Below are 13,276 nucleotides of genomic sequence, written 5' to 3' on the forward strand. Positions count from 1 at the left end.
CAATGACATTGAATGGACCAGTGGAAATGATAGCAAGCACAGGCATACTTGTCCATACTTTTCTGGGAGTTGGGCTCCACTGCACACCAGTAGCTGACCAGGGAGATGCCTAGGTATGCCATTTCAGAGCACCAAGGACAGATGACAAATATTGCCATTTCTAGTGGTGTGCTTTTCCTCAATCTGTTCCACACTCTGGCAGAACTTGAAGTAAACTTGAACTCACCTCGTGACAACATGCTTTTTACTCAGACAACATACTCTTGTGCCTTTGTCTGAGCTGTTTCTATAGATTGATTCTGAATTGACTTTTTGATAGAATAGCAGTGACAGGCTATGTGAAAATAAATCTGGCTTATACAAACCAGGCCATATCAGCTTGTGAGAAGTTACAAACCATTATGACTTCGGGCAGTATCCAAAGCAGCAGACAAAATTTGAGTCAATTCTCCTATAATCCCTTATACCATGAAAGGCTTAAAGAGGGATCTTTAGGTTATTTTGTCCATCTGCTTCACTACAGCAAACAGTATGCATATAATTCCAGACAGATGCAATTCAACTGTTTCAGAAGGCATCCAACAAGAAAGATACCTCAACTTCTATAGACACTCCACTGCTTTGTTATCCATAGCATTATTTTTTTCCTAGCTCTAAGTGGTGCCCTTTACTGTAATTTCAGCTTGAAATGCTGCTGTAATTTATGCCTGAAATGATCTGCTGTTCAGGTGATGTAATAGAGATAAGTTCAAATTCCAAACATGCTCATTAAGAAAAAGCAGGCCCAACTCTACCCAGTGCCGCATCTTAACATTTCATGGTATACTGGCTTCACAACAAATTTTAGAGTCTGAAGAGTAGCTATAGCTATCAGTGAGGTTTAACCAATGCAAGGTAATAGAGGACTTAAAGAAAATACAGCCAGACTGAGATTCAGTTCAAAATCTCTTACATTGTCAGGAATCACCTTATTCAATAGTACAGCTGAATCACTGCTTTCTTTAAAGATGCCATGGCTCCCCAACCCATGACCACAGAGCTGCTTTTCTGGTCAGCCTGAAGTGTTTATATGCTTTTCTGTTGATCTCCGATCACAATCAAGCTATATGTTACCCTTAAACTTCTATTAAGTTAGGAATGGTCTGTACATCTTAGCTAGCAACACCATATCCTCAAGGCACTATGAAACTAAAAGCAACCCCAAGAACAGGCTTTAGCATATACCAGATTATCAGTACCACAGAGATGCAGACAGTAGCTTCCTTGTGTATTCCTTCCCACTCACATATCAGAAGGTAAATGTAAGCATTCAACATGTAAGTAAACCTGTAATTGGTTACACCAATATTATCACTGGGCATGTAGAGCTGGATGTTACTACACAGCTGCATGCTTGCAATGTCTTGAAAGAACAAAGCAATAGCATTTTATTAACTGCATACAGTGACAGGGCTTGGAATTTTGCTGGAAAACAACATCTCATGTCCTAGAAAACTTTCAACTGATTTTTTTTTGTTTGTTTGTTTAAAAAAATTTGATAGTCCAAATGCAGTTCTGAAACAGATGCTTTCCACACAGTCCAAATAATTAGAGACTTATAACTTACTTGAGAGATAAGGTTTGCAAATGTGTTAGAGAAGAGGAATGACATAACAGTAGTAATCTGCTTAATGATGCATTAGTGGGTTTTTTGGTGGCAAGTGCCTTGATTAATCTCCTCTTCTGTATGACATATAATGATTAACAGGAAGTCCCTATACAGAAAATTGTTCAATTCCTGTTCAGATCTTCATTTGAAAATAATTATTTCCCTAGAGATGTGGCAGTTCCTCATACTGGCAGCTTGGAGTGAAAGGAAGACTTTGCTTCTAGGAAGTTCATCAGCTTCCAAAGCTGAAGTTCTAGCAAAATGCCAACTATCCCCAGTAGATGCTCTACAATGAAATTAGGAGGATGACTCAGGAAATCAGTGCTGAGCTTCTGTTCGTTTTGCCTTCTTGTTAACAGAAGCACATTAAGTACGCAGTCATTTATCGTGTACTGCTTCAGCTCCTGCTAAATGACAGTAAGGGCACTTTTACAGTTTTTATTTCCTATTTATGTTCCCTATAGTATCTTTAATTGCTGAACACACTATTCATTTGAAACATTTGTTTGAGGTATATCCATGATTCTCCTAGCTGGGCAAAGACAAGCTCATGTTTAATGTGTATAAGGTGACGCAAGATATTACAGCTGCAATGCTAGTTACTCAATCCTGATTTACCTGCAAGCCTCCACTCATTTTTCACTAACAGAGCTAGACCTCTGCATAAGTGGCAACTAGAGCAATAACAAGACAGTATTTGAGGATGATATAAAATTTTTTTTGAAGCAATTTCCTAATTTTCCTCCCTCAGCACACTTTCATTACTGATCAGTAATGAATGCTAGTAATTAATAAAGAATTCAGAACTGCAACTATGTTTTTCACCACAGGTATTCTCCCTTCGTAGAAAAATTCTTCAACAATGTAGTTGCTGAATAGACATAAATCTAAAGTAACACTTTCTTGCTATCTCAGATTTTGGTAGCCAGTACATGAACTAAATGTGCTTTTCAAGAGAAGCTGTGCACGCATCTTATGAAAACCAGACCTTAAGAGATCCAAACTGGCAGAACAAAGGCCAGCACCAAGAAGGAATACAGAGAAAAACTCTTAAGAACACTCTCAAACAGTAACAAATTGACAGTTAAAATTATATGACTACACCTACTTTGCACATTTTGTTAAAAGAAGCAGTACCTCTGTATCATATCATGAACCTGAACCCATGGTAGTTGAAAGAAGAAAGTTAAAGAGCAGAAATGAAAGTATCGCTCACAGGCAGATCTTAAGGTATGTGAGATCTGAAAATAATAGTTAGCAGAATCTAAAGCAGTTATTACATAAAAGTTGTACATTTATTAGGTAATTTCCTCTTTGAACAAAAAACATACGGAAATGTGGATTTCCCTTCCTAGAAACTGTTTACTTCCTGATACTTTAACATCCTCTGTTTTTAAAAGTCATCCACTTTTAATTATAAAAACCTCAGATGATTTGTTTTTGTCTCAGGGTTTTTGATTTTTCATTACCTTGGTTCTGGTCAAAACAAATTCCCGATTCTAGTCCTGGGATAATGATCAGACAAGATTGGAAAAGTTTGTACTTGAAACTGAAGGATGAAGTCAGTGACTTCAACTATCCTCTGTTTCAAAAATGGCTTGAAAACTTTACACAGAGAGAAGAATTTCAAAAAGTTGAAAGGTAAGTTTTCTCTACTGAATTTACACCAGAGTAAACTTTTTTTAGATTTCTGTCTTACCTCTTAAAAGAGAATGTAGAGATAAGAACATTAAATTGGCGTTGTACACAAAAATATCACAAGTAAGGACATTTGAACATCTCAGCAGAAGTATACTTAATACAAATTTAGTATTCAAAACACATTTAGCTCCTTATATTACTTTGCCTTCTACTATGGACCATCTGACACACAGTTTAAGCTTATTTGATTCCTCTGACAATTAAACAAATTTCTCATAAGGAAAATATTAGGAAAGCATTTATTTTTACAATAGTCAGATAAACTGAGCACCACAGCAGCATCGCTCAAGACATGTTTCACTTGCCTCCAAATTGCCTACTATCTGACCCCTATCCATGGAATTACATTATTCTATTGCTTGTGGAAGACAGCCAGTGACAATCTCATTTTGATAGTGATATACAAGTAAGTATCTATTTGACATATCTAATACTTTGTTCTAAAGAGCAGCCAAGAGTTGACTATTTGTGTCCAAGTTTAAACACAACACAAAGTACTCAACTGCAGAAGGGGATTATTTTGTTTTCAAATCTGCAAAATAATTAAAATACTCGTGTACATACAGAGACTAAAATACAAGAAAAATCCATGGTATGTGCTGGCATGCTGTGTGTAAGTCAGAAATTTGACTAGAATGCAAATAATGACGTTAGTTACTCAAGGAGTCAGCTCATTTTTCCTCACACCTGCTTCCCTTCAATCTCAGGAACAATATGGTTGTTTTTGTTTGCCCCTTATCAGGAATGCTGTTGTTTAGGCCTCTGTCATAATACAATTTAACTACAGTATCCAGGCCCCTGGTTTTCAGTAATAGCATTTTATGACCAACATAAAATGTGTCCCAAGAAACTACTCTGGCTTTTTGCTTTGAGGCTGTCACACTTGTCTGCTCTGGAGCAGTAGATATACATTGTCCTCTACCAGGCACACAGCTGCCTCCATGCCTTTCCACCACAGCAGTTTTACTTCCATCTCCTCCCTTTCTAGAGCTTTCTCGATTCCTTGCCTGTCTCCCCCTGCAACTCCCAAAGCTCTCATTGCAACTTTGTACAACTTCTGCACAGATTTTCCCAGGTATTCTTTCATTCATTTGTAACAGATAGTATCCCTTTAACACAAGAATACTTGTCAAGTTTACCCATAAAGCTACTATTTGCTTGATCTTCAAATCCCTTCTAAACTTTTCGTTTCTGCTAAGTTTCCTATAAAAAAATTAGGAAACAACTGGTATTATAGTTGAGTGGTCAGAAACATGTGTTAATACATCTGTTTTTCAGTTTACTTTTGCAATCGTGTGTTCCATCTAGTATGTTAAGCATCCTACAAAGATAACTCAACCCCAATCCTTCTTTACACTAATTTACTGAGCTAATATTGATAGAAACAATTACTAAGATGTAGTTTCCTTTCAGATAACAACTGAGACAGCGGTCTTTTTATCCATTCATTAAGAAATAACTCATCTGCACTTTCTCCTCTGGTACAGTGAGTGCACGTCAGAATTCAAAGTAGAACATGTCTACATAGAGACAGTATAACAGATTTGCTGTTGTACATAGCTTTTACTTAGTCCTACGGATGTGTTTATTTTCGCTGGATGTTTTGGCTAAACAATGAGTAATCTACACCTTAAATAGCATGTATTTAAGATAATTACACCACTAAATATAACAGAAAGTAAGCAAATTCGCACCTAGATTAATTAAAGTCCACAACATTTTTAACTTGCTTGTAAGAAAACAGTTTCCCTGGGCTGGAAGGCATCCCCCTAAGACTTTACTATAGTATGTAGGTGTAGATTTGCAAATAATTTTTCTAGAGTTTGTGAGAATTCTGACAATAAATTGTGCCCTGAACCTGGCCTGTACCCAAGACCATAATCAGTGAATCAAATGCCACTGTCAAAAGCATGTAAAAGTATAAACCTACAGCTATACACATAACAAATTTAAAACTTGTAAGCCAAAACAAAGTCTTTGGTTTGGTCTTCATTCTTCTGCCAGACCTATCAATACCTTACCTACCTCTCCCACAGTCACTTCCTTTGATTAATGTCTTTTACATTGTGGTTATTCAAAGTAACCCATCTGATTGCATTGGTCACACTGAAATTGTTATTTCTTTGGGATTCCTAAGAACTATAGGTTTATCCAGAAGAAAAACAATCAAATTTATGGTAATTGCACTATCTGGGAGAGTGTCACTGCTCAGAGTTCCTGGTTAATTAGAAGTAAAATTTAATAAATGTAGTGCTAGCAACTGCTAGCTTCTGCCAGAAGCTGCTGATTAAAATATGCAAGATACATAACTGGCTAGAAGGAGTAGTGTGAATTACAGGATCAGTATATGACTTAAGTGATACATACTGAATATTTTTTCAGTGACACCCCTTTGGGATGCTACTGTTTGCTTATCTCCAAAATCCTTACTATATCTTTAATAGGAAAGAAATTACAGTGTTGATACATAAAACAAGCAATAGCTACTTAAGATTTGAAAAACAGCAAAACACAAAATGCACAGAAATCAGTAGTGAGAGCTCGTTGTTAGAAGGAAAGTATTAACTATACACCATATTTAGGTGAGTCTCTATAGTTAAGGATTGCCTGAAAAGCTACAGTCTTTTTGAAATTCAAAAGTTGCATATATATACAAGATATAATTAGCAAAAACAGTGTTTAAACATACAGTTTAATTACATCTACCCTGCACTTAGTTCACTTAGTTATATTCGAGTGGATTGCTACATTCCTTCCGTGGGCACCTCTAGTAGTGAAAATACTGTTCACAGTCACAAACACAGACCTCTGCAGTAATGTGTGAAATCTTGAGTTCATACATTTTTCACATGTCAGAATCATTTGAGAGACCTGAATCATGGGCAGGCTTCCTCTTTCCCTGTCCTAAATTTAAACTTTGGTGAAACGCTGGCTTTTAGGAAGTCAGCCATACTGGATACCCTTGCTATAGTTAGAGCCAAAACAGTTTATGAAATCAGCTACCAGCAGCCAGTAAGATTTTCACATATATTCACATTTTATTCTGATCAGGAGACCAGAAGTAGTCTAGATTTTGCATGAACTGAAATTTGTTCCCTTATGGGTTTTGTGGCAGTCTTCCTTGGCTTTGTACTTAATCTCATTAGTTTGAGTAAAAATATAAATCTTACCGCCCTGTTTTCATAACTGTTTTTTCTGTATATGGTAAGCTGAAGTACTAATCTCTCTTCTACAATTTACATTCCAGAAATCCCTATTTCTGTTCTTTTGTTGGTATTCCTAATATCTAAATCTAAAGATGACTCACCATATTTTATGAAGAACATCCATCAGATCTCTGTCATTAGGAACTTATTAATCTTTTAGGGTCTGACATCAGGTATAAATACTTAGGACTAGGTTACCAAAGCAAAATCTGTTGCATCCTCTGCAGCATGTACATCATGTTTGAGTAATATCTGTACTTTTCTGCAAGGTGACACATTGTGTTTTTTGTGACTTCACACACTTGTACCTATCACACTTCCCCCATTGAGGAATACTTGGCTATACTCAACTTTCAATATACTCTGTGGTAAGAAAACTTCTTGTTCAGGTTAAAATTGATTCCTCAGACAAGATGGCAATATACTGAAAAGGACAAGCTATGGCTGTCTTGCTCTTTGTAGTTCCCATTCCTTCCCATCATTGGCTACACCACGTAATTTAAGCCTCTTTGGAGCGTTAGAACTGCCTTTCAGTATTACTGTGGTAGAACCAGGAACTCGCTTGTTGTCTCCACTAAAGGAAAAGAGAATTGTTAAGGAACTGTGTTTTTGTTGTTGTTGTTGTTGTTTTGTTTTGTTTTGTTTTTTTTTTTCTGTTGTTCTTGTTTTTAAACTCTGAAAGGACCCTTCCAGCTATTTTAACCTTCAGTCATAATTATCAACTTCCTATGTTACAAACAAACACAGTCTTGAGACATCAATGCCTCTTAATGCTCTTGAAAGCCTGGAAAACATTACTCTTTCAGCTATGAAATCTGTCATTATTGATTCCCTTGGGTTTCCTTCAAGTATCTTTCCCTTTTTTTCTGACTCCTGAGGTAGCAAGAGTAAAACTCACTATTTGAGGGCAAATATAGCTAATCAGCAACTGTAGCTAAACTTACACATCAAAGATTTCAGTTGTACTTTCCTTCAATACTTGTACATATAATGCTGGACAAATACTCTACAAATAAGTAAAGCTTTTGTTATTCCATGTTTCAATATTATTTAAGTTATCTGTTGAAAAGGTAAATTAAGAAGCTTATTGTATAACTTGATTGTTGTAAGAACTGGGAGGAAAAAGCATTGCTTTTCTTGCTATCTTCTTCTCTCCCCCCCACCTCCACCAGTATCCATTGAGGCTTGGGATCCTCAGCATCAACTGTTAAAATAACATATTATGTTATTCAGGTTACTTAAGAACACAGAAGCACATCTGTCCTCTTCAACCCCTTAATAGTGGCTGATGAGATTTTTAAGGATGGATGAATCAGAACACTATCATTGTTCAGCAGAGAAGGGCATAAAGTAAGTCTATTTAGGGACAGAAGCTAGGAGAAAAGGCTCAGTCTTTGGAATTTCCTGCTTTACAGCAGCATTAGCTATGCTGTTATGGAACAATAGATTTGAACAGAAAAATACATTTAATGCATCAAAAAAAAAAAAAAAACCAAAGCAGGAATAGACCTAAAATGCTGTCATTCAGCATGCCTTTGCTCAAAGATACATGCTGCCCTTTAAGTACAAACTTCTGTCCACTATCACACCGTAATCCTTCCCATCCACGAGGTTTTCCATTACATCAGTGCCTATGAAAGTCTTTTTACCTTTTTGCTTTTAGGCTGGGCTCAAGATAGTTAAGTAAGATCACAATAATAGAAATATCAGCATCTAACTGAAGCTTTTTTTTTTTTTTTTTTTTTTTTTGTATGGTAGTATACTTTTGGTAAAATGCTTGTGTGTAAAGAAGCCACACTATTTGAAGAAAAATGAACAAAGTCTGAGTACTTATAGTACAATCATTTCCTTAACAGAATGCTCTACACTACATCCAACAGAATATGAAGAAAATACATTCGGTCAGTAACAACAATGCAATACTGAAATAGTGATACCAGAAAAGGATCAGTATCAGTGTGATACATCAAACTGCATATTTGTAAAATTCAAATTTACAAACCTCCAAGAATTATCTGTGTTACATAGACGGCCTCACTGGAGCAGAACTTTTGTTCCAAGGTCACATCTGTTGTAATTTACTTGCTCCAGATGAACCCTCATCGTTGGCGTATCATACACAATACCTGATCCTTCCAATATAGAAGATGCATTCAGCCGTTCCACAGTGCAACCTTATACACTGCACCCTAATTTGATATCTGAGAGTGGTCTCTAGGCATGTGACATCTGTACTGTTACTCATGTTGGTCATATATGTAAGTCTATGGCTTTTCAGGGACTAGCCCATAGGTGGAGAGCAGATTACATTCCCACATTAGCCCTCTTAGAAGGTTATTGTGCTCCACAGACCACGTGGTTAGTCGATGCTTATCAATGTTTGTTCAAATCTAAACTTTAAACAAACATACCAAACTGTTACAGCACTTGATTTTGGCTTCTTTAGTCCCTCTCTTCATTTTCATTGTTATTTGCACCTGCTGCTGTAATATCATGTTTTAGGATTGATCTCCCTGCTTTTGCTTTGCTGGTAATCTGTTTATGATCACAACACATGGGCCCAGAGTCACCTTCAAGAGTCAGCTCTCTCAAAAATGTTTGAAGTGACTCATGTTAAAGCATGACAGCTGGTGTTATTTACCTCACTGCAGACCAAAACAGTCTGACTTTGCATAACCTACAGATTTTCAAATCAAGTACAATAATTTCTTGGACTGAAACCATGGTTCTCCTGAAATAGAAAAAACCTATGCTTTAACTGAAACTTAATGTCAACCTTTCCACTGCTGAAATATCCAATTTGTCTTGTCTCATATTATTCTCAAGATCTTCTTACTAATCTATAAAAATGTAGTTGATTGTGAACTAAAAAACATTCCTCCTCTTCTACACCCATTTCATTTCAACATTTGTGACAAGACCTTAATACCTTATATCACGTATCGTTAGTACATATTGAGTACACACTTTACTTAGTCGCTGTTTTTTTCCCCTCTAAGTCATTAACATTCTTCCTTCTAACAATATTCCATTGCAGTACCTCCATGGCCATTACTGACAGCCACCAATTTGATTTACAAATACCTCAGAGGGGATCAGATGTTGCCAAAGAGACAGTAAGGCAACAGAGGGAAGCTGGGAACTGATATGAGAAAAAAGACAAAGGGAGAACAACAGAATAGAAAGAATGCAGAATATTGTTCTCAATAATAATAGAGACTAATAAGATGCATCTACCAGCACATAATTGGCTGTACACTGATTTGTCACAGCTAGTCCTCATATGCCTACTTAGACCATAAATTTTTTAGACTAAGATATATCCAGCCTGAGCTGTAAGGTCCTTGACTTTTTACATACTACTACGCCTATACTCCTTACTGTAATAATAGAAGCTCTCTATCTCTTTGTTAGAGGCTGACAAACACCTCCTAAAGGAAATGCTAGATCAGCTTATCATTTTCAACATAATTAAAGACTCAATCATGAATATTCATGTAGGATCACACTGTAAATATTCATTCCACTTAACAGAACACAGAAAAACGTGGATCTCTAAACAATTTACTATATGATCTCTACACATAAGAAGTTGGGGTGTGCATTCATCTGTTAGTGAAATCCTGAAACTAGATGGAGCTTTTCTAAGAGGGAAAATGCATGGTTGCAATCTGTTTATAAACTGCTATTTCTAAATGCAGTGTTTCATTTGGGGAATAGTTGCTGACCACGCTTGTCCAAATACCTTTGCTGCACATATACACAGAAATAACACATTGGAATTTGGCTCCTAATTACAGAAACTGGTTACTAATTTAACTATAAAGATCCCAGACCTCAAATTCCTGATCTCATGCCTACTTAACTCTTCAAACAAATGGTTCATCTCAGTGTAACTGAAAGCCATGTAATTAAGAGTTAATACCAATTATTTCTTTTCTCTAGTTACAAAGCAAATCATATCATTCAGTTGCCAGAATAATCAAATGCATTTCAGTGTTAGGTAATTAAGAATTATATTAGCAAGAATACGTTTGGTAGTTCATGAAATGCTACTTTTACCATAAAAGTTTGTATTGAGGGACTGTAGTTTTATTTATCTCTCTAAAACAGATGTGTTGTGATTAATATCTATTCAAAGCAATTCCTTTTGCATTGAAAACCTACAGTGCGAACATACAGCCCCAATCAGATGACTTACTGTGTTTCAATGACTGCCTTACATTTGCATTCATGGTTTTATTTATTTTTTGTTAAGCAGAAAGCCTGCCGCTGGGCTCGTTCAATAAAGTTTAACCGCCCTGTGCTGTTAATTGTGCTTGTGTTCCATGTGGAGTGCTGGTTTCCTTCCTTGTACCAAGCATTGAGCGGAGGGACACAATGGGCGTGTTGTGCTCCATGCAGCACGGTATGTGCCATATCTGAACGGGAGGTGTGAGCTGGCTGTGTCACCGCTGCTCTTACCAGTGCCAGTACCACAAAGCAATCAACCACAGCACTGGGGCATGCAGCCCATGGAAGCCTGGTGAAAAAGCTGCTCCTTATTATGACCTACATATTGCACAGCAGCAGTCAGACAATTTAAAGCTAGTTACGCTGAGGCTGAGCACAATGCATCAATTCCAGTCACAGAGAATTCAGTGACTTGAGGCTTTTCAAATACGTTTGCAAGTTTGATAATGCATTATAACCCATGCTATCCCGACAGTACAAAGCACGATGGAAAACGAAAACCCCTTTTAGTAGGAAATGCATACGATTACATCTGCTACTGCAAGCAATCTTTTGACTCGACAGCTACATTAGAACACGACACTAAAACAAGATGCAGTCAGACCAATGCACTCAGCCATCACTCCACGCAAGTCTCCGACCAAACCATCCCTTAAACACAAAGGTACCTGGCGAAGCTTATTTCTCGCGAGCGGTTTTGCTCGGAACAGTTTCACAAGGCAGAACCAGTCTCCGCAGAGCCGTACGTCTCCCCGGCGCCGGGATGCTCGGCAGCCTCCCTTTGTGCGGAGCGCGGCGGCACACCCTCGGCGCGCAGCCCGCGGGGTCGGCAGGCCGGGCGGGGTCGGGCCGGCACCTGCCCGCTGCTAACCGCGGGGCCGCCAGCCCCGGCTCAGCCCTCGCGGCGGGCACCGAGATAACGCCGCGGGGCCGCCTCACCTTTGCGAGACAAAAACCCGCTCGGCTGCCTGACAGCAGATATGCGGCGTTATCGCTCCGCATTCCGCCTCCGATCAGCGGCAGTCACCGGCTTGTCAAAATGGCAGCTCCGACGCGCTAACCCGCTGTCATTACTCACTCGCGCGCCCGTTTCTTCCTTGTCCTCAGAGGAGACGCGTGTTTATCGCACGGCAGAGCCCGGCGCACCGTGTCACATTGTTTTCCACCAGCAAAATGGCTGGTCCGTTCAGCACCGCCGCCGGCCCGCGGGGCTGCCCCGGCTTGCGGGAGCCATGGCAACAGCCCGCCGCCGGCCCGCCCAGCTCGCACCGCCCGGCCCGCCCCCGGCCGCGGCCCCGCTCCGCGAGGGGGCTGCCAGGGATCCGGGCCGGGGCGGTGCCTGCTGCGTTGTGTGAGCGCCTGCCGGCCCGGCGCTCGCTGGATGCGCTGGGTTTGGGCACGGGAGCTGTTTGATACGGAGAAGTACCTGCGGTAAAGCCCGGTTTAGGAAAGGGAAAAGCAGCACTAAGGTTGCTGCTTTCAGAAATGTCAGAAGATTGCACAGAGTAATCAGCTCGTGAAACAATTTTACCCTACTTAGGGTAACACATCTCAGTACAGGGAGGAGAGGAGGCAATTTTGAACAAGGTGGAACTGCTGGTAAAAGTTTAACCTGTCTGGTTGTTTTCTCTGTTCTCAACCACCCAACACAAATAAGAGCTGGTAAAGTACGCACGCTGCTCTTCAACTTAACGTTATGAAAAACATTTAAAAACATTAGAAGCATTTAAGCATGCTGTATTTGAAATGCAAAAACCGAGTATTGACTGAGAATGGTTTATTTCAGTCCCTTCCCAGCCATTAATAGTAGTTTGAGCAAACTGTGGCCATTCCTTGCTCAGTCTCACATACTGTAGGGCTACAAAAGGTTTACCAGCCCCAAACACAGTGCGCAGACTGAGCTGTGCTACTCCTCCACCCATCCAAGCCCCATTTCTGATAGTTGGCACTCATCTTTTAGTATAGTCACAAGCAGAGATCTAAGGCCTGCTATCTTAGATTTACACATTTCTTTCCACAGCATCTTTACCCTGGTGCTCTCGTTTTAGTTCCTCTTGAAGTCATTAATACTAATAACAAATAATAAGAAGAAAATTGTGTGTGGGATGCATACTTTGTGCCATGGTTACAGTCCAATAATACTTTCTGATCAGAAGACTGCTGATTTGGCAATCTGGTTCTGAAGCTTTTAGCTAGGAAACATTAAACTACTGAAGTAATTATTTACACAGAAACTAAGTATTAAAACAGAACCACTCTACAAGAATAACATTTCACCATGTTCAGTTTTTGTTAATAAGCAACATGAAGACAGTAGATCCAGTCTCTTGCTTCTCAGTACACTGACACAGTCACTGACTCTACAAAAACACTGTTCAGTAAGTGGAAACAAGTAAGGTCTCCATCACTCTGAAGTGCTAACATGCTGTGGTTATCATTATAGCACTCTCCATAGGCAGGCTGAAACATCAATTGATGAAAAAATAGA

At 39.0% G+C, this 13,276-nt stretch overlaps 1 protein-coding gene across 1 annotated transcript in view; it reads right to left on the reverse strand.

Annotated features, from left to right (window-relative positions):
• The window catches only part of SORBS2 (sorbin and SH3 domain containing 2), a 144,080-nt gene extending 132,018 nt beyond the window's left edge, over nucleotides 1-12,062 (reverse strand). Inside the window, exon 1 of the mRNA XM_090139345.1 lies at nucleotides 11,867-12,062. The gene's annotated coding sequence lies outside the window, so the exon portion shown is untranslated. The remainder of the gene's footprint in view (nucleotides 1-11,866) is intronic.
• Between the last annotated feature and the right edge of the window lie 1,214 nt (nucleotides 12,063-13,276).

The sequence above is a fragment of the Phasianus colchicus genome, chromosome 4 (genome assembly GCF_987193195.1).
Source record: "Phasianus colchicus chromosome 4, bPhaCol1.hap1.1, whole genome shotgun sequence".
In the NCBI taxonomy this organism is placed as follows: Eukaryota; Metazoa; Chordata; class Aves; order Galliformes; family Phasianidae; genus Phasianus; species Phasianus colchicus.